At 33.6% G+C, this 26,274-nt stretch overlaps 1 long non-coding RNA gene across 3 annotated transcripts in view; it reads right to left on the bottom strand.

Moving 5' to 3' along the window:
- Window positions 1-549: 549 nt before the first annotated feature.
- The window catches only part of LOC146762580 (uncharacterized), a 35,576-nt gene continuing 9,851 nt past the window's right edge, over window positions 550-26,274 (bottom strand). The window contains exon 4 of one of the 3 annotated variants that reach the window (XR_014946113.1): window positions 550-1,130. This is a non-coding gene — a long non-coding RNA (uncharacterized LOC146762580). Of the gene's footprint in view, window positions 1,131-8,444; window positions 9,710-18,604; window positions 19,621-26,274 lie in introns of those variants that run through there. The other 2 variants (XR_014946115.1, XR_014946114.1) reach the window with 2 other exon arrangements.

The following is a 26,274-nucleotide window of genomic DNA, read 5'->3' on the forward strand; positions in this document are numbered from 1 at the left end:
GTAGAACCGGAACCTAATGAGATTACAAAAGATAATTAATTTAAACTGAAATGAATAAATTACTTTACTAATCAGGAATTTATTGTAAAATGTTTTGTATTTTGAAAAACAAAAAACAAAAAAACCACAACATACCTTGAGAATAGTAATATGGTGCAAGTTTTCTGGGTGTATCTTCTAATTTAAGATGAAAATGAAAAACTGTTTCTATCTTGAGGAATACTTTTTTTTTTTTTTTTCCCCTAGAAAGAAGACTCTTCCTTCTTAAAAGATATTTCCACTGTTGCAAGAGGCAAGATGTGTTTTCTGGAAATGCTGATTTCAGAGCCACATTTATTTTAAAAAGCAAAAATTACATTGTAATTTGCAAAAACTTCCATGCACCACCTATTTGGAATGAGCCAATAGCTAATAGGAATAAAGTCTTCCACACACCTGTGTTTTTATTTCCACAGAGCCCTAAAAGTAGTTGTAACAAAATTAATATTCTATACACATGATTGTGCACACTACTACCTGTGCTTCTCATTCTCTACTTAAATATGTTTAAATGATGTTTGAGTTCTGATATAAAAGCTACCATTTATGACATTTGATCTCTTTTCCCATTGTTCCAAGCATCATGTCTGGTTATCAAAGTTCTTTACATCTTGATTTGCATTTTACAATACTTGTTTATGTAAATAACACGTTAAGGTCAGAGCTACATTCTAAGAAAACAATAATTATTGCAGAGATTTGCTTATTAATTGCAATATGACCTATTACTACATATATATTTTATCTGAGGAATGGATTTGGTGAACCTTCTCTAGATGTTTTCAAAGTTATTTGTTTTTCAGATCATCCTGATACTGAGCGAATATGTAAACATCTTTTAAACACAATTTGGCTTTGACTGCTAAGGATGTTATTTCTGGAACCTGTCTGATCAACCTGATTTACATGGTGATATTCTTAGATGAATTACTGACATTTAAGATCTAGTTTGAAAATTATTGATAAGAGTCTATGTACAGCAAATGATATTTCCTCCTGTTAACACAATATTTTAGGACATGATCTTGTATTGTATTAACCTTGGTGAGCATCTGGGCCCCAACTGCTTGCTCATTCTTGGGAAAGAGAATCTGAAAGGTAAAAGTGAGAAAACTCATTGGCTTAAGGTAAAAGGCAGTTTACAAGGTAAAATAAAAGATGCACATGTAAGCAAAACAAAACAAGGGATTAATTAATAAATAAAAGCCTAACCACAGACCAGCACTAGCTAGATTTTAAAGAGAGATAGAAACCCGAAAGACTAAAATTTCAGATAATCTAAATGCATGTTAATTTTGCATACAAATATATGAAAGTCTGTGAGGGAGGGTTGGAATATTTTGGAAAATACTTTGGAGCAGGCAACAGGGAGATCATAAGAGGAAACTGCAGGAAGATGAGAGAAATTCCCACACAACATGATTCACAAGACTGGAGAGTATTATAGTTTCAAGTAGTACAGAATAGTACAGGCGTAACTTTGCTAGTGTCATCGTATTTTCTTTCTTCACTTCATATTGACTGTTTTAGAATACTGGAATCATAGAATCACTTAGGTTGGAAAAGACCTTGACGATCACTGAGTCCAACCATGACCTAACCATACTACTCTACTTCTCTAACTCTTAAAAACCCTCCTTGAAATCATGTCCCTGAGCACCACATCCAAATGGTTTTTAAACACATCTGGGAATGGTGAATCAGCCACCCCCCTGGGGAGCCTATTCCAGTACTTAACAACCCTTTCTGTAAAGAAGTGTTCCTGATATCCAGCCTAAACTTAGCCTGGCACAACTTGAGGGCATTTCCTCTTAATGTTCTAATGTTTGGCCACAGTTCCATTGCTTATGAAATAAATTACTTATTTTTTTTGTTTTCTTTGCTTTGCTTTTTAGATGCTATTTCTTAATAACCTATAGAATTACTGGAAGCTTCTGAAATCCTCCACACAAAATCGGTCATTAACCCTTCTCAAAACAGTGAAATATCTATGCAATAACTTTCGAACCAGCACACACACATATACATCTCTCATCAAACAATTACTTCTTGAGCTTAAACTTTATTTCTCACTGCAGTTGATAAAACATAGTACACATCCTTTTGTTGGCATGTTACACTGTAAATAATAAGTGTTAAAATATTATTAAATAAATATTTCTTCTGAATGTGTGTGTGGGGGGGGGGGGAGAGGGGGGGGGGGGGAGGGAGGGCCAGGGGAGGGCAGGGGAGGAGGAGGAAAGGAAGGGGGTCAAGAACTTTAATATTAACTCTTGGAATGAAAACTTTCAGTTATGTTATCTGAATTTTTTATGATGGGTGTCTTTTTTATGATGGGTGTTGTTTTATTTTTTGTTGTTTTTGTCATGGTAGCATTTTTTACTTTTTGAAGAATTTCAAGGGGGAATAGTTGCTTTTACAACCTTGCCCAGGAGCATCATAAATCTGTACTCTTTATTCTCCTTCATTCATGGTTTAGCTAAAATCTCATTAAAATCTATCATTGAGTTTCAGGAATTAAACTATCAGATTTCTTGTCATTTATAAATATATAGTATCTTAAAAAGGTAATAGATATTTTATCAACTGCATTAAAAAGAAATTCAGCTTCTTGTAGTAAGGTTCAGGAACACATCATGCACTGTTAAATCCACTTTGTCTCACTTGTGTTAAGAGACTGTTCTGTTAACATAGCTGAATCCTTAAAATCTGGTTATCTGCAATTAACCCTGATGCTTAGGAACTTCAGTTATTACTGTAAGCTTTTGAATAACAATAAGCATCCCCCCAACTCTTCTTTTTGATTGTACAATCTATGCACAGTTGCAAAGAGCTTTTGAATGCCTGCTTTTAAATGGAAGTAAAACAAAGACAAAACAAACAAAAATTTCTTAACTTCTGTCGCTTTTTTTTTCTAAGTATCCCTGTCTGGGAAACTACTGCATAAATGAAAGCGTTATGTCAGTAGACTTCACTTATGAGTAATCCCATTGAGAAACATTTGTAGACAAATTATTGATAATTCTGTAGCAAGGTGAAGTGGTGACCAATGTGCTTTCAAACAACAGCAAATGAATTGAATGACATTTTGTCTACATTGCTGTTCAATCTCTGGCACGCTTTGTGTTTTTGTGTTTCATCACTCCTCAGGGACTGGACTTTCTGGAGTCAAATGCTGTGGAAAAAGTGCTGTTCTATACAGTAAAAAACAAACAAACAAACAAACAAACAAACAAAAACTTTTATACAAAACAAGTTGACAGTACTTTGTCCATGTTCATTACATTTCCTGGGCATTAGTTATACATCATAACATAAAGTATAACATCACTTTTCTGATATGCTGTGGAGTCTAGAATTTCTTTTTCTTTTCAGCACCCCCCAGCCCAGCATAACTGTCATGCTGAGAGGAATGACAGTTTAACTTGCTCTTTTCATCAGTTGTATAGTAAAGGTGATATGTAACTCCTAAGAACTTTGAAATCAACAAACGATAATTGATTACATCTAATATTAAATAAAACTAAAAATTCACAATTCAAATTTAGAATTTATATGCAGATACATACATACATATGTAGATATATATCAAATCCCAGGAGCTAGAAAGAAGAAGAAAAGGACTAGAAGAAGAATTTTTCTCTTTAAAAAAGACAGTAACTTGCTGTGCCCATGGAAACAATTTAAAGTAGTGCACAGCATGAAAAACACAGCAAGGTACTAAGAAAAAATGGTTGCAGGTTTTTCTTTTGGAGCATTTTTTGTGTTATAGAGGAAGCATTCTTCAAAAATATGAATACTATTTCTTCAGAAAAGTACCCTCCTTTGGCCCCTGTCCTGCTGGTTTTGCGGTGGCTGTACTTTGCTAAGTTTGCTGTGGAACTTGTATCGCTCAGAAGTTAAAGGGTAGAACAGAATCAATGGAGATTCTGGAAAAAAGTTAAAATGGCAATATAAAGCTAAAAAAAAAGTTTTGTACAACAATCCTTGAGAGTAAGTAACATTTCCAGTTCCCTTTAAGCCCTTAAGATCTTAATGAAGAGTATGATATAGATTTGCAAAAATGTATCAAGTGATCATTATTATAGATTGCCAGTGACTTTTTAACTTATAAATTCATAGTAGAAAACGTTTCCTTTCTAATTTGGGGCATCTTGTGCATGTTTCCTACATGTTCTTGTTTTACAGATAAGTGACGTGTGATTTATTGTCCAAAAGTTAATACTAGAGATTAATAATATAAATAATATAAATAATATAGAGATTTATTTTTTCTCATTTATTAACGCAAAAAATAAAGAGGACAAAAAAATAGTGTGTGTTTTAGTAAGAACTGAAATAGCTATGTTGTACAAAATAACATTCAAGTGAGGAAGAACCTTAAATTAATTTTGCGTGATAAATACCAGAAATAGATTCAATATATCTTAATAACACATCTTTAGAATGAAGCAATTGGTAAAGCATGAGGTAGTGTTTTTATTAGTTAATAATAGTATGGAAGTACTCAATTTTAGCATACTAAAATAGAGTATATTAGTTTTACCACTATGGCCATGAAATGATGTATAAAGATACAACATATTAAAAGGGACAAACCAAATATTTTAAAGAATATCATGAACAAATCTGTTTTATACAATTAATATATTAGAGAAGAAGAAGTCATGTGTTATGTTCATAACTTCAGTTATGAAGTCACAGACTTCAGTTATTCAGTCATGAATATAATGTAGACAATATTTTTTTTAATCTAGTTGTTTGTAGTTGAACATTTTCTGTTTATCCATAGTTAAACACACACAGCTTCACAGCTTTGTTTTCCCCCCACATTAATAGAACTTGCCTCCTCTCAGTCATCTTACCTGTACTGCATTTGTGATTTCACTCTTCATGTGTTGTCGTATACATATGTTTAAGGATTTAACCATCTTACTTAGAGCTTTTCAAAGACTATCAGCTAGAAAAGGTATTCTCATTATTTTTAGCTTTTGAACATTTTTCTCCCACTTTTTTTTTTTTTTTTTTTTTTTTTTTTTTTTTTTTTTAACAGGCATAACCATGCTTTTCCTTAACTGTGAGGATCTGCAACAGTTCAGTCCACTTTATCTGGAAGCTGTTAGTGTGTACTGTCAACAATATAAGTTCTGCCTTAATTAAACCACTCTTTTTTTTCAACCTGCCATTATCCTGCTGTAGTCATCTTAATCAGTTCATATTGACTATTCAACTACCAGCTAGCAGAAAAGAACCTGCCACTCTGCCACTCTGTCTTTCACTGTGTTTAGAAGAGTAAAATTCTTTGTAGCCTCTGTGTAAACACTTTATAATAACAATGATGAAAGTGTCTACAGTGAGTGATTAATACCATCATCTATGATATTTCTGGATCTGCTTTCTGAGCTGTATCTCAGGAAATGGTCATTCAATCACTGCAATTTTACAGTGCATTTTTCTATACTTTGCATCCTATGAGACATTGTTCAAGTTCAGGCTCTTCATCACTTAGTTTAGGTTTAGTTTGTTCTTTTGATTGAAAATCTAAATTGGAAACTGTTAAGCAGAAGATGTAGATTCCCATTCAGTAGATCAATAGGAATGACAAAAAGTTTGTCAGTGATGATGAATATTTTTCAGCTCAGCAAAACAGCTTCTGAATGACTTGGAAAAGTGATTGTTTCTTCATTGCTAATGCAACTTCATATTTATAACTGTTTTTCAGCTTTACCATACTGCCTAAGGTGAAGAAATGGAAGATGATAGCAACAGTTAGCACAAATTCAATATTTGCGAAATACAGAGAGAATATATTTTTAACTATAAACACATCTGTTTTCTGTGTACAGTAGTGGTTTTCACCCCTACAACTCTTTTCTCTCCACTCAGCAGTAGATTTTAATAATACCTTCATCTTTTTGTAAAGAGTAAACTAGAATTGTGAAATGCACCTGCCTCTGAGATTTTACACAGGCATACCCATTTAAAATGCTTGTATATCAGCAAGAGAAAGGCCCTCTGATGTATATGTTCTGAATTTGCTCATAAAAGCGCGTGTGACTATTTGTACACAATTTAAAGAGAAAATTTTAAAACAGACAACAATGTTTTTTAGATATTGTTCACTTGGTACACTTGATTCATTCCATCCTTATTCCAGACCATATTATTGTACTTTTTCTGTGAGGACTTGTTCTTCTGGGAATATCCTTATTTGTTTCAGCGGGAAAAAGCACCCTGACTATCAAAAATAAAAAAAAATAAATAAAATTGTTTAATTAAAAACAATTAAATTAAAAATTATAAGCTGTATCTTAGTTTCAACTGGGGCAGTGATGATATTCTTCATAGGACTTGGTATGATTCTGTGTTTTGATTGTAGGAGAAAAATAGTGTTGATAGCACACTGATGTTTTAGTTGCTAGATTTTTCAGCTTCTAGTACTGTCCTGCCTGCAAGTGTTCTGGGGGGACACAAGGAACTGGGAGGGGGTGAAAATGGTGGGGAGCTGGCCAAGGGACCAGCTGCTGTTTTGGGGCTGGCTGAGTGTATTGGTTGCAACACTTATTTTATTTCTAAATACATTCTTATTGTTACTATTTTGTTTCTCCTCCTTATCTGTCTTAATTTTTATCTCAATTCATGGGTTGCACATTTTGGGTTTTCTTATTCTCTCCCCTATTCCTATCTCCACCTATCCCGGTGGCGCAGGTGGTAGGAATGCCGCATTGCAACACCAGGGCCTGGGTGTTCGAATCCCCTGTGGCACAGAGGCTTGAATCCTGGGGGTTGGACTCAATGATCTCTAAGGTCCCTTCCAACCCACACGAGACTATTACTATTACTATTACTATTACTATTACTATTACTATTACTATTACTATTACTATTACTATTACTATTACTATTACTATTACTATTACTATTCCACTGGGAGTGTGGAGCTCTGAAATGGCTGTGTGCTGCTAAGCTGCCTACTGAGTTAAAGTACTTCATGGTATTAAACATCCCTGTCAAAGCAGCTATACTACCCCTTAAAATAGTCAGAAAACATGCTAAAACGCCTGAATTTCACAAGTGCTACAATGCATAAAAGATAGATAGGTTCTATGAAGAGAAACAAAATTTTATAGAACCACAATTTTTATTCACTTTCATTATGTTTCCATAAATTTATGCGTAATATCCTTCACTAGATAAATCATTTCAACATTTGCTTTATTGCTGGTTCTGCTTAATACTGAACATGTGATTAAATACTACACTAACAGGGCCTCTTGCTGGATTTAGGAAATAAAAAATTATCCCATTCTTTAGTCTTTAGTGATGAAGGGATGTATCTCCATATCCAACAGGACTTTTACAATGCATAGAAAGAAAATCGAATCTGTCATCGCAGGGTTGACTAGCTAAAAGTTACTTTGAGAATGCTAGTATTTTTAGTATTCTAACTTCTGTTATAATTGTTAAATAATTGAAGTAATCTATTATAGGAGCTCAGCTATTCTAACTTTAGTTTTATGTTAAACAAAAACACTGTGTAATGTGATAGGTAACCATGCAGTAGAGATGACTTGACTTATGTCTCTGCATGGAAACAAATTTATTTTGATGCCCATGATGTTGTTGAGATGTTGGTGATAGTGCCTTTCCTTCCATCTTTCTTTGATTTTCCTCAAGGAAACCTCATTTACCTGGCAAGATTAGTCATTAATTGTTCTTTTTTTCTTATGATCACTTGTAATTTATATTGTCTCTCTTTTTATTAGAAGAACACCACCACAGACATTATCTCTCTGTTTTTTCTAAGGACACGCAGACCTCTCAAACTGTAATGACAGTCATCATCAGTTAGACTTAAGATACAGAGAAATAGAAGACTATGAGGAAGTCATACAATGCAACTCAAACAATAAAGAAGAAAATACATTCATAATACTAATTCAGATGACACTAAAACATACACAGGTAGACCACTGTAATGTGTTCAGTACAAAAAGGCAGGTAAAGTAGATAAAGTTCTTTGGAAAAATGAGGAGTTGCTGAGGATCAGTGATAATAGGTCTTAAGGCTGTTTCAAAGCAGCTACAAGATCAAATGTAATTGCAGACACTAGATAACACATAATTACACAGCACTTTTAAGATTCAAACTTGGAACTTGACACAGAATCAACTGTTGTAAACCCAGGTCTATCTTGTGCGTTAACTGTTTCTTGACTGAAGACAATATTCCAAGCCTTCTGATAACCAGTTGCTGATAGGTCTTTCTGTTGGCCTTTTGGAAGAAAAAGAAATAGGATAGTGCATTTTTATTTTTATTTTTATTTAGGCCTTAGCAACTGAATATCAGAATAGAGAGACTTAACTCGACAGTCCTGCTTAGAGACAATAAGGAAGCCTCTCCAAGCACTTAAACACACTATGTAAATTAAAATGGCTAGTTTTTTTAGTTACTTAATGATGACTGTAGTAAGTTCAGTGAAGTATAGTACAGCTCGGGGCATTTTTATCTTCACTTGAATTTGGATTGCTAAATGGGGATTTGAAATCTGAACTATTTGGTGGACTAAGTGTTAGTTGGTCAGTCACAGCAAAAGGGTTGTGGTCAAAGTCTCTATGCCCAGGTGAAGGCTTGTGACAAGTAGTGTCCTTAAGGTGTTCACCTTGGGTCCAGTGCTTTTCAGCATCTTTATCAATGACATAGACTGGAACCAAGTGCACACTTCAATAGTTTGATAATGAAACCTGTCTGAGTTGTGCAATTGACACAACAGAAAGAAGGAATGCCATCCAGAGGGACCTGGATGGACCTGACAAGTGTATCCACATGAACCTAATGTGGTTCAACAGGGCCAAGTGAAGGATGTTGCATTGCATCCGGGCAGTCCTAAATATGTGTACAACTTAGGTGAAAAACTCATTGAGAGCAGCCCAGTGGAGAAGGTCACGGTGATTCCGGCGGATGAAAAGCTGAACATGAGCAAGCAGTATGATCTTGCAGCCAGGAAGGCCCACGGTACCCTGGACTGCATCAAAAAAAGAGGATTGGTCAGCAGGGAGAGGGAGGTGATTTTCCTCCTCTATCCTTAATAGTCTCCATCTGTAGTACAGTGTCCTAGCCTATGGCCCTGAGCATAAGGATGCAGAGGAGGAGCACAAAGATGATCAGAGGACTGAAGCACTTCTGTGAAGAAAAGTTGAGGGAGTTGGGCTTGTTCAGCTTGGAGGAGAGAAGGCTCTGGAGAAACTTCAGCTGGTGGCAACATTTCAGTACTTGAAAGGAGTTTACAAGCAGATGCTGGACTGAGATTTTACATTAATACTGATAAGACATGGGGAGTGGATTTAAACTGAAAGAAAGAAAATTTTGTTTAGATGGTGGAAAATAAATATTTGAGTGGTGAGGCACTGGTACATGCTGCGAGGAGCAGCTGCTGATGCTCTGCCTCTTGAGACATTCAAGGCCAGGTTGGATGGGGGCCTGGGAAGCCTGATCTATTGGTTGGCAACCCTACCTATGGCAGGGGGATTGGAACTATATGATCCTTAAAGTCCCTTCCAATTTGTGCCGTTCTATGATTGTGTGCATTATACTGAGTGATGTACCAAAATTTTAAAAGTGATTATTGGCTCAATCATTCTTGGAGATTCTGAGATAGGATGTAGAGCACCTGATTTAAAAAACAAACAAACAAACAAACAAAAAAACAGTTTCATCAGATAGGGGAAAAAAACCAAAACATCAAATATTTAACATCATTTTTATCAGTTTGAGGATGTAAACTGTTTGTTTAAGTGTTACATTACATAAGTGTTACATTACATAAAACTACTAAAAAACATTATTTTTTTTTTTAAATATAGGAATTGAGTTTTAAACTTTTCCAAGTGATAGACCCTTCACAGCAACAGGAACACGAATATCTTAACATTAAATTGACTTAACAACACTTATTTCTTAACTTTAAAGCATTGTTTTTAACTTCAGCACCTTCTCCAACATCCAGTATCTTGACAATAGAATCTTTAATAATAAATGCTGTTTGTTCTTATTTAGGAACTGAGGGATATGGCTTGATGTACATAGGTTTAATCAGTGGGAAGATAAACATGTTAAGAGAATGCAGTCAGCCAAAGTTTTTGTTACATTGCCATCTAATACTGTAATGAAGAGAGTACAAAATAAATAAATAAATAAATAAATAAATAAAAACCTTTTTATAATTTTTGCTTTCACCATACAAATAAAAAAAAAAAAACAACAAAAAAACATACCATAGATCTTTGTGCATGTGGATAAAATTTACTCTGTGTTTGCTCACAAGCACACAAATACTAGATTTCCAAACTGTTTACCAATTCTATTGTGCTGTGTACAGAGTAAATGTACATATTAATCTCTCTAACTAATCAGATTGTTAATGTGTGCATCTTTGGTAATAGACTGATACAACTGATTCAAAAACAATAAAATTGTACATAGTATGAAGTAGGGATATCTCAGGTGGATGAGCCAGTAAAGATGCATCTTATGTTTCTCTAACGATGATTTTCAGGGGATTTTACAGAAGTCTGATTCCTCCTGTGGGTATTAAAGCCCAGAAAAACTAGTAAAATAAAAACAAAATTAAAGAACTCCACAAAATACAGAAATAGCTTTTTAAAGATTCCAGAGAGTGCTTTTTCTTTGTCTAATCTAAGCAGCCATCATGGCTAGATTGATGGGCACTGGCAGAGATGCATTTCATGAGGTGGCTCTCTCCTCAATGGTACTAGAATGAAGCCATCTGTCTTCATTGTCTTCCATTAACATGCCCCTCAGATCTATCAGGAAAATGTCGACATATCTATGATATAAATTATTACCTCTGATAGTTAAATATTTTAGATCATATTTAGTAATATTTCTCTCTGATAATTCTTCATTTTCCTACATTTTTACAGTTTAATTTTCAATGCTTACTCTGCTTAGTTAGAAAGACAATGTTTTGTTTTTTTCTTCCTTTCGTAGGGGGTACGTTCAGTCTGTGTGTGGTAAAAATACGTTTTCATTTACTTAACTTCAACAGTGCAATGTATAGAAAAAGTATAGCTGTATAAAATATGTAAATGAATCAGAAGTAGACAAGTATTCACTAGGAAGGATATATCTTCTGTAAAGATAGGCATTCCTGTCACTGCTCGTTTAAAGGTGAACCATCAGTGTATGCAAACTATGTTTGTAATTGCTTTCAGGGGTGAACATAAAGCAGACATCTGACTCCATAATTTTGCTGTCATTAACTTGGCTCTGTGATGTCTTCAGCTCTCCTTTTTTTTCTTCATTTCCATCAGTTCCATTATATTAATCAAATTTGAAAACTACTAGCACACAGGTCAGTCTCAATAGTAAAAAAATAAATAAACAGATATTTTTATTTGTTATCTTTGCCTTGCAGACCAGACAGACTTTAATAACATGAAATGTTATTCAACCTACATTTACCTCAGTGTTCTCTCAAGCTGTACAGCTGATAAATTGCAGTGTATTTCTGGGAGAAAAGAAGTAGAAAATACTGCTCAGTGTTTAATAACTATCAGCATAAATTTCATTTGAATTGCAGAATATGTATTTTTTAGTCTAAAATGTTTTAGTCCAGATTACTGAGTCTTTCCTGTATGGAATATACATTGCATCTAGCAGCAAAATGGTCCTTCCTTTTTTAAACAGTAACCAAAAAACAAACATATAACAATGTAAAGTAGAGGAGAAATCAAAGAGAACTTATGAGAGAGAGACAAGTAATATGGCAGTTGCACTGCCCAGGCCCTCCTATGTGACAGTGTCCAGGTGATAGATACTTCAGAAGGAGAAGAGCCTAAAACATCCTTATATATAGCTGTTTGCTTAGAAGTCAGACTTATGTGACACTTTTTGTTGGTTTCTTGGTTTACTCGTTGGTTGGTTCTTTTCTAAATGCAGCTTTCTAGCCCATTTGATGAAATATTTAAAAAAATAAAAAATAAGAGATAGATGGAGGAATAAATTTCCAACCTAGAATGTTATCAATTTAAATGCATTGATCAGAAGCGTAAATTAAAGAAACTAGGAAGAGAGAATAAAATAAGCCAAAATGCCTATAAAATGAGAAGAGGACACAGAAAAATATGTATGTATATTAAACATTTATGAAACTACACTCAAAAGAATTTTGCATCTGAAGAAACCATTTTTTAAAAAATCAATCAGGCATTTTAAAGAAGATCCTTGAATGGATATCAGATAACTGCTTACAGGAGAAAATCTAACCTAATTTAACTTAAATGACCAATGTTAGAATGCCAGATGACTATCTCATTCAATTTTAAGATATATATCATATTGATTATAGCTGAGGAAAGCTAGAAGGTTGAAAATGTTTGTAGAATGTGATATTTAGATGAGGACCATGTTAAAGTCTTGTATTTATACCACATTTTGTGATTCACTTAGGTTCCTGAACCTGTGAAAAATTTAAGAAACTTTCCTCACTTAGAATTTGAAAGTTTTGAAGCCATTATCAACTTGCCTTTGACTGCACTTCCTAACGAAGATATTCTATATAATTCGTGAAATTAATCAGCATTCAGTTTATAATGGTAGTAATCAGTGTTAAGTGTTTTGAAAGTTTTAACTCTCTAACGTGTGGCTCCAGCTTGTAAGTTCACTGTAACTCTAGTCACTAAAGTAAAAACTACTGAATGTCCTCTTCCTTCCACACATAGTATACCATGTTTAAATATAGTACTTTAATATGGAAAAGATTATTGCTTCTGGAATAGCACAGCTTGAAGCATTAAGCACATACAGAGTTTAGAACAGGCCTTACATACACAGGTGTCTTCATTTTACCAGTCATCATTATGTATACTCACATAGGCCAGTGAAGATGATGATAAGCATGAGTATTAACCTGCATAATCCTAAGTAGCTGGTAAAAATGGATTGGTAGATGACCTTATCACCTTTTCACAGAAAAGTCTGTTGCTAATACTTCTAAATTATTATGTATTCAACTAACTTTGAAGCTGTGTCATGGTTTAATAATTTTGTAATTTTGCTATCAGTATTCCACATCATAACATCATATAAAGTATGAATAATTTTACTGAATGTGCAACTTACAGAAGACATATCCCAGAGAACATCACGGTCAGAGATAAGTCACGGGACCTGAACACTATATTATCTCACTCCCCCCTGTCACGGACGTAGGTAGATTTTCATTTAAACCATGACAAGCTGATTATAAAATAGAGATTTCTGGAGGGGCATGTCTACATTTCATCACAGAATAAAGATCTCCAAATCAGGACAGATTATATGCTTCGACAAAATAAATAAATAAATATATAAATAAAAGTAATAATAAAAAAATCTAGCTTGAATTAAATGTCTGGGCTATTTGTTTGTTTCTTTTATTTTTTGTTTACTAAAAGATTTCTACAAATAAAATAATAATTAAAAAAAGACAGGTTGCTAACAACCAATAAAGACGCATGGAGATTTCACTCTGTGTATCATTTTCATAGCTAATATTGAAAGGAAAATTTCAACCTGCATATGATAACGTTTCACAGCTACATCAACTCTGTTTAAACAGCAATTCATTATCTGCTCCAGTGGAAAGATAGGATCTATATTTTGTTGAAACCAGGTCTACATTATTTCTTATAGTGATGTTATTCAACTTCTTAGACATTGCAGGCTTCTCAGCTTCTCTTTTTCAACAAGCCCAAGTAATTCAACAAGTAAAAATACATGGGGAGCGCAGTTCATCCACTTAACTGCGCTCCCCAGCAGGTGCGGCTACATGTATAGACCACACAGTGTCTTGCTTAGTGGTTATCCAGTATTAATACCTATGGTAGATGATACAGAATTATGAACTAGAGCAGGCAGAAATCTTACTCTACTTACACAGAAATCTTACTCTACTTCCAGTCACGTATTACAAAGTTGATGTGTTCTTACTGTGTGAAATATAATAGGGATAAAAAAAATAAAAATAAAAAAATTGAAAAAAAAAACCCTTCATGGTTTGTTTGTTTTGTTTTGTTTTGTTTTCATCTATGTTACTTAAAAAAAAAACTTTTAAAAACACTTTCGTGTTTTGACCAGGCAAGGAAATAATTAAATGACTTGCATCTGTTCTATTTGCAAGATCAAAATTAAATTTGTCCCCATTTAGAAGCATGTAATAACAAGGATAGTACAAATATAAAAAGAAAAAAAAAAATACTTTGCCTGGGGTAGTTTACAGACTGGATTGCAGAGAACATAAAACGAGAGACTGTACAATTTCAGAGAAAATGAAGTAGTATTTTAACTGCAAAAAGGTAACATCCAGTGAATGGCTAACTAGTCTTGAGTAGCTTCAGTTAACTGGTAAATCAAAAGTGATGTCTGCCAGTCTTAGCTAGCAGACCACTGCTGAACTGTAACAATAGAAAAGGTAAGGAAAGAAGGTCTCAGGTTTGGAAGAATTGTGAGCAATCATATATTCTGATTCCACAGTTTTCACTATTGGAAATTACTAAGACCTAAGGTGGCCAAAAATAGGCTCATGAGTACATCTCAATATTGCATACCCTGGAATACCGCAGTTGTACTATCCTTTATTTTCAGAATGTAAGTGAAACAAGGCATTATGATAACAAGAGAACAGAACTAATTGTGAAACAAAAAAAGATTATGGTAGATAAATGTTGCTGCTACATTTGATGCTGCAGCTTAAATTTTCCAGACTAAACTAGTGGTAGTTGAAGAATGTTTTGCAGTTAGAAACTGAGTAGATGCATATATGTGGGGGAAGGAAAAAAAAAAAAAAAGAGACAGAGAGAGAGAGAGAGGGGGAATGAAGCAAGAATACAGATAGAAAACTGTATTAATCACCTAATCACCTATGCAATTAATATCACAGCCTACTATAAGTGCTTGTGTTTTTAGAGGACTTTTCATATATTCAGTAAAAGATAGTTAAATATTTGTATATGAATTTGTTGAGATGTTGTAAAGGACAACATGATCTCATAAATCACTTTGAACCAAACATTTCTCTATTATAGAAATACTGAATTCATTCTTTCATGTCCAGCCAGCTGGGTTCAAAATTCCTCATTCCTCTCACTGTCAGGAAAACCTGAGTGCATTTATTACATAAAAGGTTTTTTTCAATTGTGCAATTCAATGAAAACTCTCTGTAATTGCTAGGATGCTTCAGAATTGCAGTATGAACAGAGCCAGGAGAATAAGTTCTTTTAGAGAGGATTCCTCCCTCTGGATACTGGAATATATTACTTCAGCTGCCCTGCCATGTCATTGTTTTTTTGCACAAACTGAATTAAGCAAACCAGCAGCCGAGAGTCTGAAATACTTTGAAGTTATGTTTACAAGGAATGCAAGAACAGAACTGATTCACCACTGCTTGTGTTTTCAGGGAGCTGAAAGAGTAAGTAAATACAAAGTAGTGATAATTTGCACAGAACAAATATTTGTTCTGGCAGCCGAAAGGGCCAACCATACACTGGGGTGTATCAAGCCCAGTACTATCAGCTCAGCAAGGGAAAAGGCTGTTCTGTTCTGCTTTGCCCTGTGCAGCCTGGTGAACTGCATGCATGTCAAAAAGACAGAATCCTTGTGAAATCTTACTTGTTAGAAATAGCAAATATAAAAATTGCATAAGTGTGTATGTTGGAAAATTGTCTTTCTAACATTCAGGATCTCTATTCACTGTCTATTCCTTAAATGGACCTGTAGACAGGAACCGATGACATTGTACTAAACAGAGATAACAGAAAAACAACCTGATTACGATTTATGCTGAAATACACTCCTTCCCTTCATTATCTGTCTCCTTCTGCCTGAATTTTTGTTACAGACAATTAAACAGGTGATAGATGAACCCTTGGTTCTTGGTTTATATTGCAAACTATACATAGGGTGAAAACACCAATATGTAACATGAATTATGATCCCTTAGTGACAAGTTTGCATTTCATTTGGCTTTGAAAAGGATTACATGTTTGGGCAATAAACTTTTCACTGTAAATATTAAATCTGAAGAAAATAAAAATCTTTTATCAACTTAATAACAACAGAAAGTTACATGAACCCTCAGCCTATTTTCCTTTTGAAACATCCATATTTTTTAATACATACGTCACTGTAAGGCAAGGTGGCAAATTAATTTATTATCATACTTCTTGAAGCCATTTCACTTGATGAGGGGATAAAGGAAACTGATGTATGTTAGCTGTTTTTTTTTACGTTATCACAAAAATACAGCAAAGCAGATTTTACATATGTAAGAGAGATGATGGAGGTTTATTGGATTCTTTTTAATTCCATGTGGTAGGGAAGTAAAAAATAAAAAATAAAAAACAATAAACAAACAAAAAACCACCAAAGAAGCCCAAACCAAAAGAAAACAAATAAAAATACACTAAATGCAAACACCATAAGATCTGATGGATATATAATTGCCTTGACTAGACTAAGAAGATTAAAACTCCATCTGAGAATGCTCAGGGGCCAGTTTTACAAACTCTAACGCAACTCCTGTCAAAAAACTCTAATGATTTTCTGAGAAGAAGGCCTTTTATAACAAAAACACAGTTTCACTAAGGTGCCAGTTTTAAATACAGTTTTCCACTAAATGTCAGTGGTCCAAAATTCCTCTGCACTGTGTCTTGGAATTTATGAGAATTGTAGTAGATTAGGCTTTTCATTTAACTAATTTGAATCCTAATATATTGAGGTTTTCTTTAGCTTAACTGGTTCTTAATGGTATGCAAAAATGTGTGAAACCTAACAAAATAAAATCATTGGAAGTTGAGAAAAAAAAGGAAAGTATTTCATTGTTCTTTACCAATCATGAATAATGTTAATGAACTGCAATTAAAACCATTGGGTAAGACAATTATTTCTGATTTATTAAATTGTTGATAGCAACTGTTTTATATGAGTGCATTTATTTATCTGTTCTTTTAGTGACACTAGAGCATAATGGTAGGATATAATGTAAAGCTTCAATATACTCCAGAATGTCAATTGATATTCGTTAAAACTTAATATCTTATTTCATATTCATGCATTTTTAAACACCCTGAAACAATGTAACTTGGAATACTCTAATAGAGTGCAAAATAATTGTTAGTATTTATTTTATGTAAATACATCCAAAAGTAATTCTTCTTAGCACTGTTTTGTTGCTTTAGAGATTGTGTTACAAACAGATTATTTTTCTGTGACAAAACAAAAAAAATAATTAGCTTTATAAACTTATTTTCTAAGAAATCTGAAAGGTAAACACAATTAAAAGTTATACTCCTAATAATGTAAGAATAGAACATGTGATTTGTTTGTTTGTTTGTTTTTTTAATATGCTGACATATATATATATATGTCACATATATATATATATATATATACAAAAAATGAAGCAAAAATACATATTCATGATATAGATAATATCTAAAATCAAGTATCAGTTCATTAAGTTCTTCTACAGTCTTACTGAATAAAAACAAATAGGATAGAGTTTTACCCCTTGGGAGGAAGTGTTCTGTGATGGATTTCAGTGGAATATTGGTTTAAGCTTCCACATCTCCCATATAACAAATCAGGAATTTCTGTCTCCTGTTCAAAGGGGAACAGATTCAATACTCAATATGCAATGTGATTATAGAGTGGTGTTTTCTCTGTTCATCTGTACTGTAATAAAATGCTAAACCTTGTCATTTAGTACTTTAGAGATATAAAATTAAACCTCCCTATATATACTGTTACATAAAGGCTACATTTCATAATGGCAGAAGCCTGGACCCATTCTGTCCCCCAAGAATACTTTTGCCCATTATGCTAATCATTTCATTTTTAGCAGTATAGCCCCTTGTGTAATCAAATGTAGAACCTGATCCTTTTTTTTTATTGCAGGTTCAGAGCCAAAGTATATGGCTATCTATTCTTAGACACCTAAATTAAACTTCTTTGACTGAAGGTACAATTTTCTACTGAAATATTTATTTCCCAGTAAAACCAGTAATAGAGGGTGCTCTATAACATTTATCACATATCTGCCTAAAGAAATGTCACTACTGCTTCATACATATAGTAGAACAGGTGTGCCAATTTGAAGAATTTCTAGTGTGTTAACTGTATACGTGTAATTATATTGGTATTATTCTTATATGAAAATAAGTACGTCTCAAAAGAGCTAACAGTTTCAAATAAGGAAAGGTTTATCAAAGCTTCAGAGATTATGGGATGTGTCTGAAATACACAGAGAGGAAAAATGAGCAGGAAATCAATCATAATACTAGTAAGAATGTTATTGATGACAGAAAACTTGAAAAATGCTTTCAAAAAGGAGAAAAAGAAAGAACTATAATCATCCAAATAGAAAGACATTGAAACTTTTCCTCTTACAAGGATTTGTGACCCACTTACTGGAGAAGATCTGAAGATAACTTAAGGGATAAGTTAAAGATAAGATAAGATAAAGATAACTTTTTTTTTTTTTTTTACACGGAATAGTCTATAGAAATCAGTAATGATGATTCTACTAAAGATGAATTCTAAGTATTTTTTTTTACTAATCTTGGAAATTTAAAATTACTCTGTAAATCCATAACATTTCTAATTTTGGAAATGAAAATACTTATTTTGCATTTTTATGGCAATGCTTAATAAGTAGCTAAGAGAAGGAAGTATTAATTCACCCTTATTCTTGTAGAAAATAAATTAGTCTCCAAATAAGATGTCATTTTTTATGAAAGATCTTATGAAACTGTCCTCTTTGGTACTATTAAGATCAAGGCTAGACAACTATTTTGGTTTTAATCCAGTGAATGAATATTCACTCTGGCTCTGATCCAGTACAGCAGTTACTCACATTGACTTACTATTAATCTTTTACAAGTATACTCAAACAGATGAATGGACTTGGGGAAGTAAAAAAAAAAAAAAAAAAGCACATGACTTCTAGCATTCTGGCAGAAATATCAGTTTGATAATGTCTATCAGGATAAAGAAGTATCAGAGCTCCAAACAGAAGAAAAAGAGAAGTACGAATAAATAAACACGACTTTTGGCTGTTATGTATATAGAGATTTTTTAAGGTCAATTCTTTATTTCCTATATTTTTGTTTTGTTTTATTTCACTGTTGTTAAATTTGTGTATCTTTAGATTTGTTTAACTTGTACAACCAGCTACACAGTTTTGGTGTCTGCTTAGGAGTACATATACACCTTTCTGTCATCTTTTTCCTCCTATCATCTGAGACAGCACTGAACTGTGTCTCTTGTTGCAAATGGTACTTAAATATTATCTCTGAGAAATAATTTACTTCATCATTGAAAATACAGGATTAGCTAATATTTTGTGAAGGTAATTCCACATTCATTTTGTTATTTCATACTCTAAAAAGTTTTCAAAAATATTTGGATGTTTATTGATGGTTAGAGAATGAAGTTGTCCCGGTAGTATTTTCAGCTACATTTACAGTTGCAAGGGGGAATAATCTGAGAATACTTTTCAGGTGTACACAGATGGGCTTCAACCTATATAACGAAGGAAATTAGAAATTGTTTATCAACATTCATTCTGGCCCATTCACAAAACGTACTTGATTAAGTAACTTCAATGAAATCCACTGTACTTTTAGAATTCATGCTATATTTGAGAAAGTGCAGCACAACAGTATCTCCTGCTGCTGTTTCAAAAGCTCTTAAGACAAACTTAATGAGTGAAATAAATGATACACTGACGTATTTATCAGATTGGACAAAGAGTTAGATATTAACTGAAAGAGTAGAAACATATCATTTGAATAGTGAGCATAATGTATACTGATAGCTGACAGCTAAATATGTATTCTTTCAAATGTGTTTTGTATAAGCATCTGAGGACTTTCAACACTTTGGTCTGTGACAGTGAGATATACTTGAAAACCTGCAGGATTACTGTTGGTAAGCATGATGCAATTTGCGATTAGCAAATAAGCTCATTTAAAAATATATAAAAAGTAAAAATAAATGCCATAGGAGTCCAGAAATGCCTTAAGAGATGACTGTAGAATAACATATTTCTAAAATATCTTAATTCTCCAAGGAACTAAATAGCAGTTTTCCCAGAAATAACATTGGCACACACCTCTGATTTTCATCAGTGTGAACTTATAGAGTAAAATGGTGAGAATGCCAATAAGAAATCTATCATAAAGTTATATTATGTGAATGAATTAATTTATAATTGTTGTTTTGATAATTTCATTTAATCCAGCATCACACAAGTTTGGTCCAGAAAAGTCTCCTAGGCTTCTTCTGTAGTTTACAGTGTAAAAGTGTAAATCTGTAAAGGGTGATTCATTCCACTGACTTCATATTGCTCAGCTAGGGCGGTGCCTTTCCCCACTGACTGTGCCTTAGACTAATCTCTAGTTAACCTAATGATAATCTGACCATCAGTTCCACTCTCGTTACCTAAAATTAGATCGTCTATTTGTTTCCTTCAGTTACATTCTGTTTTCATTTCAAACACAAAGTGTATTTCTGTTCTTATTTCTAAAATAAATGAAATGATAGACATGTTTTTCTATGTAAGGTCTTGTTGCAAGTAGTCTTGTAAGACCTGAATAATATGCATTTTTTCTTTTCTCGTCAGATATTTCCTCTTGATTCTGACAATACTGATGAGAAATAAAAAACATGAGGCACAGATAGCTTTAAATATTCTCTTTGATAAAAAAATCTAAGAATATTGAGACAGACTGAGAAATGAATATATTAATATGGCAATTTCTATTAGCTTCAAGTTACTGGAATTTACTTAGAAGTACATGAAGTAGCTGAAATTGTTTTGCACATGTTCCATTCTTGCATGTGATTTAGCAAATACTAGGTGATTCTCACTTGTTTGCAGGTCTTTTTCATCTGAAAACTTACTATATAAATAATAATAAAGAAAGTAATCTACCCAGCATTTTGTCATCCGAATGTTTTTTTTTCTTTTCTTTCCTTTTTTTTTTTTTTTTCTCTCCTTATTTCATATTTTTGAAAAGCAATCACTATTTTTATATGGCTGTTTATGTGAGAAAGGAATCTAGAATTAAGTAAAAGGCCTTGTTTGTTTAATTCACTTCAGATGGTATAGCAAAGTTTGACAAAATCATAGGCTATTATGGAAACACACTGAAGTAGCAGCAATTCTGGAAGTGCTTTTAAATCTGCACATCGGGAATGAGGGTAGGAGACAAAGTGTAGGATGTCATTGATGGAAGAGACTGAGTCAGGAGGAGTAGACAACCTGGGGTCAGTCACTATAAGCAGTTGCAGTAAGTAGCCTAAGGGAAGAACTGTAATGATGTGCAGCAGTGTCATCTGCCAGGCAGTGGAGCAGATGGATGGGTTAAAAGGTGATCTTAAGGGAAAAAAAGAAAAGGCTAATGCAGAACACAATATCTATATAGAAGTTTGTAAGAAGAAAAGGAGAAAAAAAGGATATGTTTACATACAAGTAGCACTTTTATCTGCAAGTGATTTTATACGTGCTAGATAGAAATTATTTGACATCAGAAAGAGGTTAAGGAAAATTTTTCAAGCCGTCTGTTCAGGTTGATCCAGCTCTTCAAAAGGTCACTACTAATTTCAGCAACTGCAATGGATTTGTTATCTGAAATGATTTTCCTTCTTGGCAACGCATATTTTTTGAACAAAGGCAGCTTTTCTTTACCTTTTTGTTTGCTTATGTAAACTATAGAAAGTTGCTTAAATAACAGATTGTTAGATTAAATTAGAAAAAAAAAAAAGTGAAAGGAAATGAAGAAGGAAATGAAGAACTTTCAGAATGAATGAAGATGATGATTTTCCTTTGAAATATACTGCAAATATTTTGATTCATTACACTTTGCATTGTGAATTATTTACTATATATACAATATATTTTGATCTATACTTCAAAGGCTAAATTTCATTATCTTGAAGATGTTTGACTTAGAAAGAAACTAAAATATTTTCCAAGGTGTATATAACTGTGGAGTACTTCAGAGATCAGAGAAAAGCTTCTGCTACTGCTGCATGTAATTTACCACACAGTTAAACAAACCGAACCAATGCTAGAAATTGGACTATACCAACATGTTTGGTCATACAAATATTTCCAAGCCCCTCACTGGCCACTGCTTGCTGTGTACAAAACACTGTGGAAACAGGATCTGCAGTTTGTGAAACTGGTCAGTGTTCATCTGGAATTGCTAAACAGCTGAATGATGATAACAATTCGTGAATTCTACAACATGGGGTGCATTTTTACCAAGAGCAATTTGAGGCAGTTCAGCCAATTCTATAATAAGATCTAATGCATTTCCATTTCTTTATCGCAGATAGACATGAAAAGGAACTGGCTCAAGAAGGAGCAAAGTGAAAGCACTCTTCTGTTTAGCACAACAGATACGTGAATTGGAATTAGCCATCTTTGAAGAAGAGGAATTTGTTATAATTAATCTGCTGGACAGTAAACACTGATGTATATGTGGATTTTCAATGTGCTTAGAAACACTAGTGAGTATACTTCAGATTTATGTTATGATGATGCTTTGACAAGACATCTGTGACAATGTAGTATTTGAACTATGAATATTTCGTTGTGATGTTGCCAGTGGCTTATGGTCTGGTTCCATCAAGTTCTGTGACTAATGGGGCGGGAGGACCCATTGACCCATGACCCGGGAAAGGGGAAAGATAAAAAAGGGAATAAAGTAGGAAGATGGGCTGAAAAACAGAACAGCAGCAACAATCTGAGGACGAAATCTGACTTCTTGAATAAGATATAGGAATGCGGGAGAACACAATATAATAAAATATAATACAATTGAAGTTACTAAATCAAGTAAAATGAGAGTGAGTATCCAAAAAACTGAAGGCCTTACTTTATGTAAGCTGAGGTGATAAGTCACTCACAACAGAGATGAGCCAGAAGATTGAAAAAGGGGAGTCTTGTGATCTACAAACAGTTTTTATCTGAGTTTAAGATGGTAACTGAGTAGCAAACAGCCCTCTGGGTTATGTAGTTTTAATTCTCTTCTGATACAGGTACCGAGAACTGGAGCACTAACTCTTTAACTCCCAGTGTACTACATGATGTTATGATGGAGAATATAGATAACAGCCACAACAAAAAATCATAAACCCACAATAGGTATAAATACTTTGTTATTGTGGAGATTTTAGAAATATAAGTGTCCAAAGGAATATAGCATGTATATGTCATGGGACATACTGTAAACACTGAATAAGATTATAAAAAGAATTTTTGAAATGAAAATAAAATAAAATAAAATAAAATAAGCAATATTATTTTGGAGGTGTTCCCATAAATATCCATTGCTGAGTTTGTTCTATCAGAAAATGTATAATTTGGATATAGAAGGGATAACAAATGTCATGTAAAGTTTCATTAAGTGAAAGTAATTATTTGAGGCAAAAATAGATAAATAAATAAATAACATTTTATTTTTCTTTAAGATAAAAATTGAAACAGCCTGTATTGGATTCTCCATGAGCATCCAGAATTGTTTCTTAAAAATGACTTTGTTATTCTTTGGTGCCTCTATAAATACAAGTTAATCTAACTTAAATCTCAATTTAATAACCATACCATTGTTACAGAGAATTCACAATGATGGCTATGTTTCACACTTGCTTTTCCAATGTCTTAAAGTGTTGCATAATATTAAAAACTATTTTTAATATTTTGTTTTAAAAATGTTTGTACTTCTAAAGTATATGCACTAATACACTCGTAAATTTCTTGATTTATTTTAAATTTATGTATTACAAACCTTTCATAGATAATTAAGAAAAAATTAAGGCAAATCTTATATGCTTTTTCAGCTTAATATATGATTATTTCAGATGTTTGGTTTTTTTTCAAGTTTGGAAATGTATTTTTTTACAAGTTTTACAAGTTACAGTACAATTTAACAGGATAACTTAATTTCTTTGGTAAAAGACTGCAAGTAAATGAATTAGTTGGTAAAGCATACGCAAATAGCTTTGTCAAAAGCACTGATTTTTGCATCATTAACAGGTATATAATGCCTTTGTTTAGATCCACTCATAGATGCTTAAGAGTCTGTTTGATCAGGGCATTGACATTTTTTTTTTTTCTGTAATTTTTATTAATTTTTTATAAATCCTATGATATATCCAAAAGTTTCAAAGATAGTCTAGAATTTTGAAAAGATGTGTATCTAACTACAAAATCCTATATCAAGACTGTCATCTGCTTAGCACTGGTTTCAGTAAGAACAAATTTAATAACAAACCTTGGTCTCTGAAAGCATTAGCAGCTTGAAATGTTTTAAATATGTAAAAGTAGGTGAATTGGGGGGATGAAGATGAGGGGAGGAGGAAGTGAAAAATCTCTATAATTAAAACATGCAAAGACTAAAAATTAGTGATTCCTATTTTGCTGGAAGATCATGCTTTCTCCTATGTAATGAATCATATAATTATTTAATTTGGAAAAGACCAACCATCATAAAATACTCTCATGTTAATCACTAAAACACATCCCTAATTGCCACATTCAAACCTTTTAAATACCTCCAGGGATAGGGACTCTGAGCAGCCATTACAATGCCTACCCACCCCTTCCATGAGTAAATTCTTCCTGATGATCTAAACTTCTGATGCAGCTTGAATCAATTTCCTCCCAGCTGTCACCTGAGAAAGGAGACCAACAGCCACCTAGCTACAATCTCCTTTCAGGTGGTTGTTGAGAGCAATGAGGACTCCCCTCGTCCTCCTTTTCTCCATCAGTCTCTCCTCATGAATCTCATTTTCTCCTCCTTGTAGCAATTTTGTTGCATTTCTCTGAATGTGCTCCAGCAATTTTGCATCTTTCTTGAAGCAAGAAGACCAGAACTGAACAGTGATGAATACAGAGGGACAATCACTTCTTTAATCCAGCTGTCAACACCATTTCTGATGCAGACCATTCATCAGCCTTCTTTCTATCTTGTCATACTGCTGGCTTGTGTTCAGCCATCTGTCAACTTGCATTCCTTGGTTCTTTTCTGCTGGATGGCTTTCTTACCAACCTTCCCTGAGCCTACAACACTGCACTGGGTTGCTGTGAGGTCGCATGTAGCCTTGCTTGGAGGGTTGGACTCGATGATCACTAGAGGTCCCTTCCAACCCCTACAATTCTGTGATTCTGTGATTCTTGCTAAATGTTAAGCTTCTGAATGTGGCCCATCAATCAAACCTGTCATATTCTCTGCTGTGTCTTCATCACAGAATCATAGAATGGCTTGGGTTTCAACAGACCTTAAAGATCATCTAGTTTGAACTCACTGCCATGGGTGGGGTTACCAAACACTAAATCAGGTATTAAATCATGTTACCCAGGGCTCCATCCAGCCTGGACCTGAATGCCTGCAGTGATGGAAGATTCACATCTTCTTTGGGAACTCTTTTCTGATGCCTCACAATTCTGAGTAAAGAATTTCCTTCCAACATCTGAACTCAATATCCTCTCTTTAATTTAAAACTGTTCCCTCTTATCAATGTCAAACCATGTTAAATGTTAGTCTCCCTCCTTATTATAAGCTTCCTTTAAGTATTAGAAGGCTGCAATGAGGTCTCCCCAGAGCCTTCCCTTCTCCAGGAAGAACAAGCCCAACTGCCTCAACCTTTCTTCATAAAAGAGGTACTCCAGCCCTTTGATCAACTTTGTGGCCTTCCTCTGGACACATTCCGAACTCTCCAGGTCTTTCTTCTGCTGGGGGCCCCTTCCTACCCTGCAGCACATCAACATTCCCACCAGAATTGGAATCATGTGCAAACTTACTGAGGGTGCACTTGATTCCCTCACCAAGATAGCTGATAAAAATATTAAATATTATTGTCTCTAGAACTGATCCTTAAGGAGCACTATTTGTGACCATCAGAAAACTCCATTACAAAGGCATTCACACTGATTCTTAAGGCCCAAAGATACAGCCATTTTTTTACCTAGCAAACATTCCCATGACACGAACAGCCATTATCCCCAGGACAGTGCTATAGGGAAACAGTAAAAAACTCTTTTCTAAATTCCAAGTAAATAATATCCCCTGTTTATATATATTCAAGATTATTTAAAAAAAAAAATTCAATATGTGCATTTATAAGTCAGTAATTTATAATTTTACTTCATAAGAAAATATTAAT

The sequence above is a fragment of the Coturnix japonica genome, chromosome 1 (assembly GCF_054131305.1).
Source record: "Coturnix japonica strain WE chromosome 1, WE-NBRP24, whole genome shotgun sequence".
NCBI classification, from domain to species: Eukaryota; Metazoa; Chordata; class Aves; order Galliformes; family Phasianidae; genus Coturnix; species Coturnix japonica.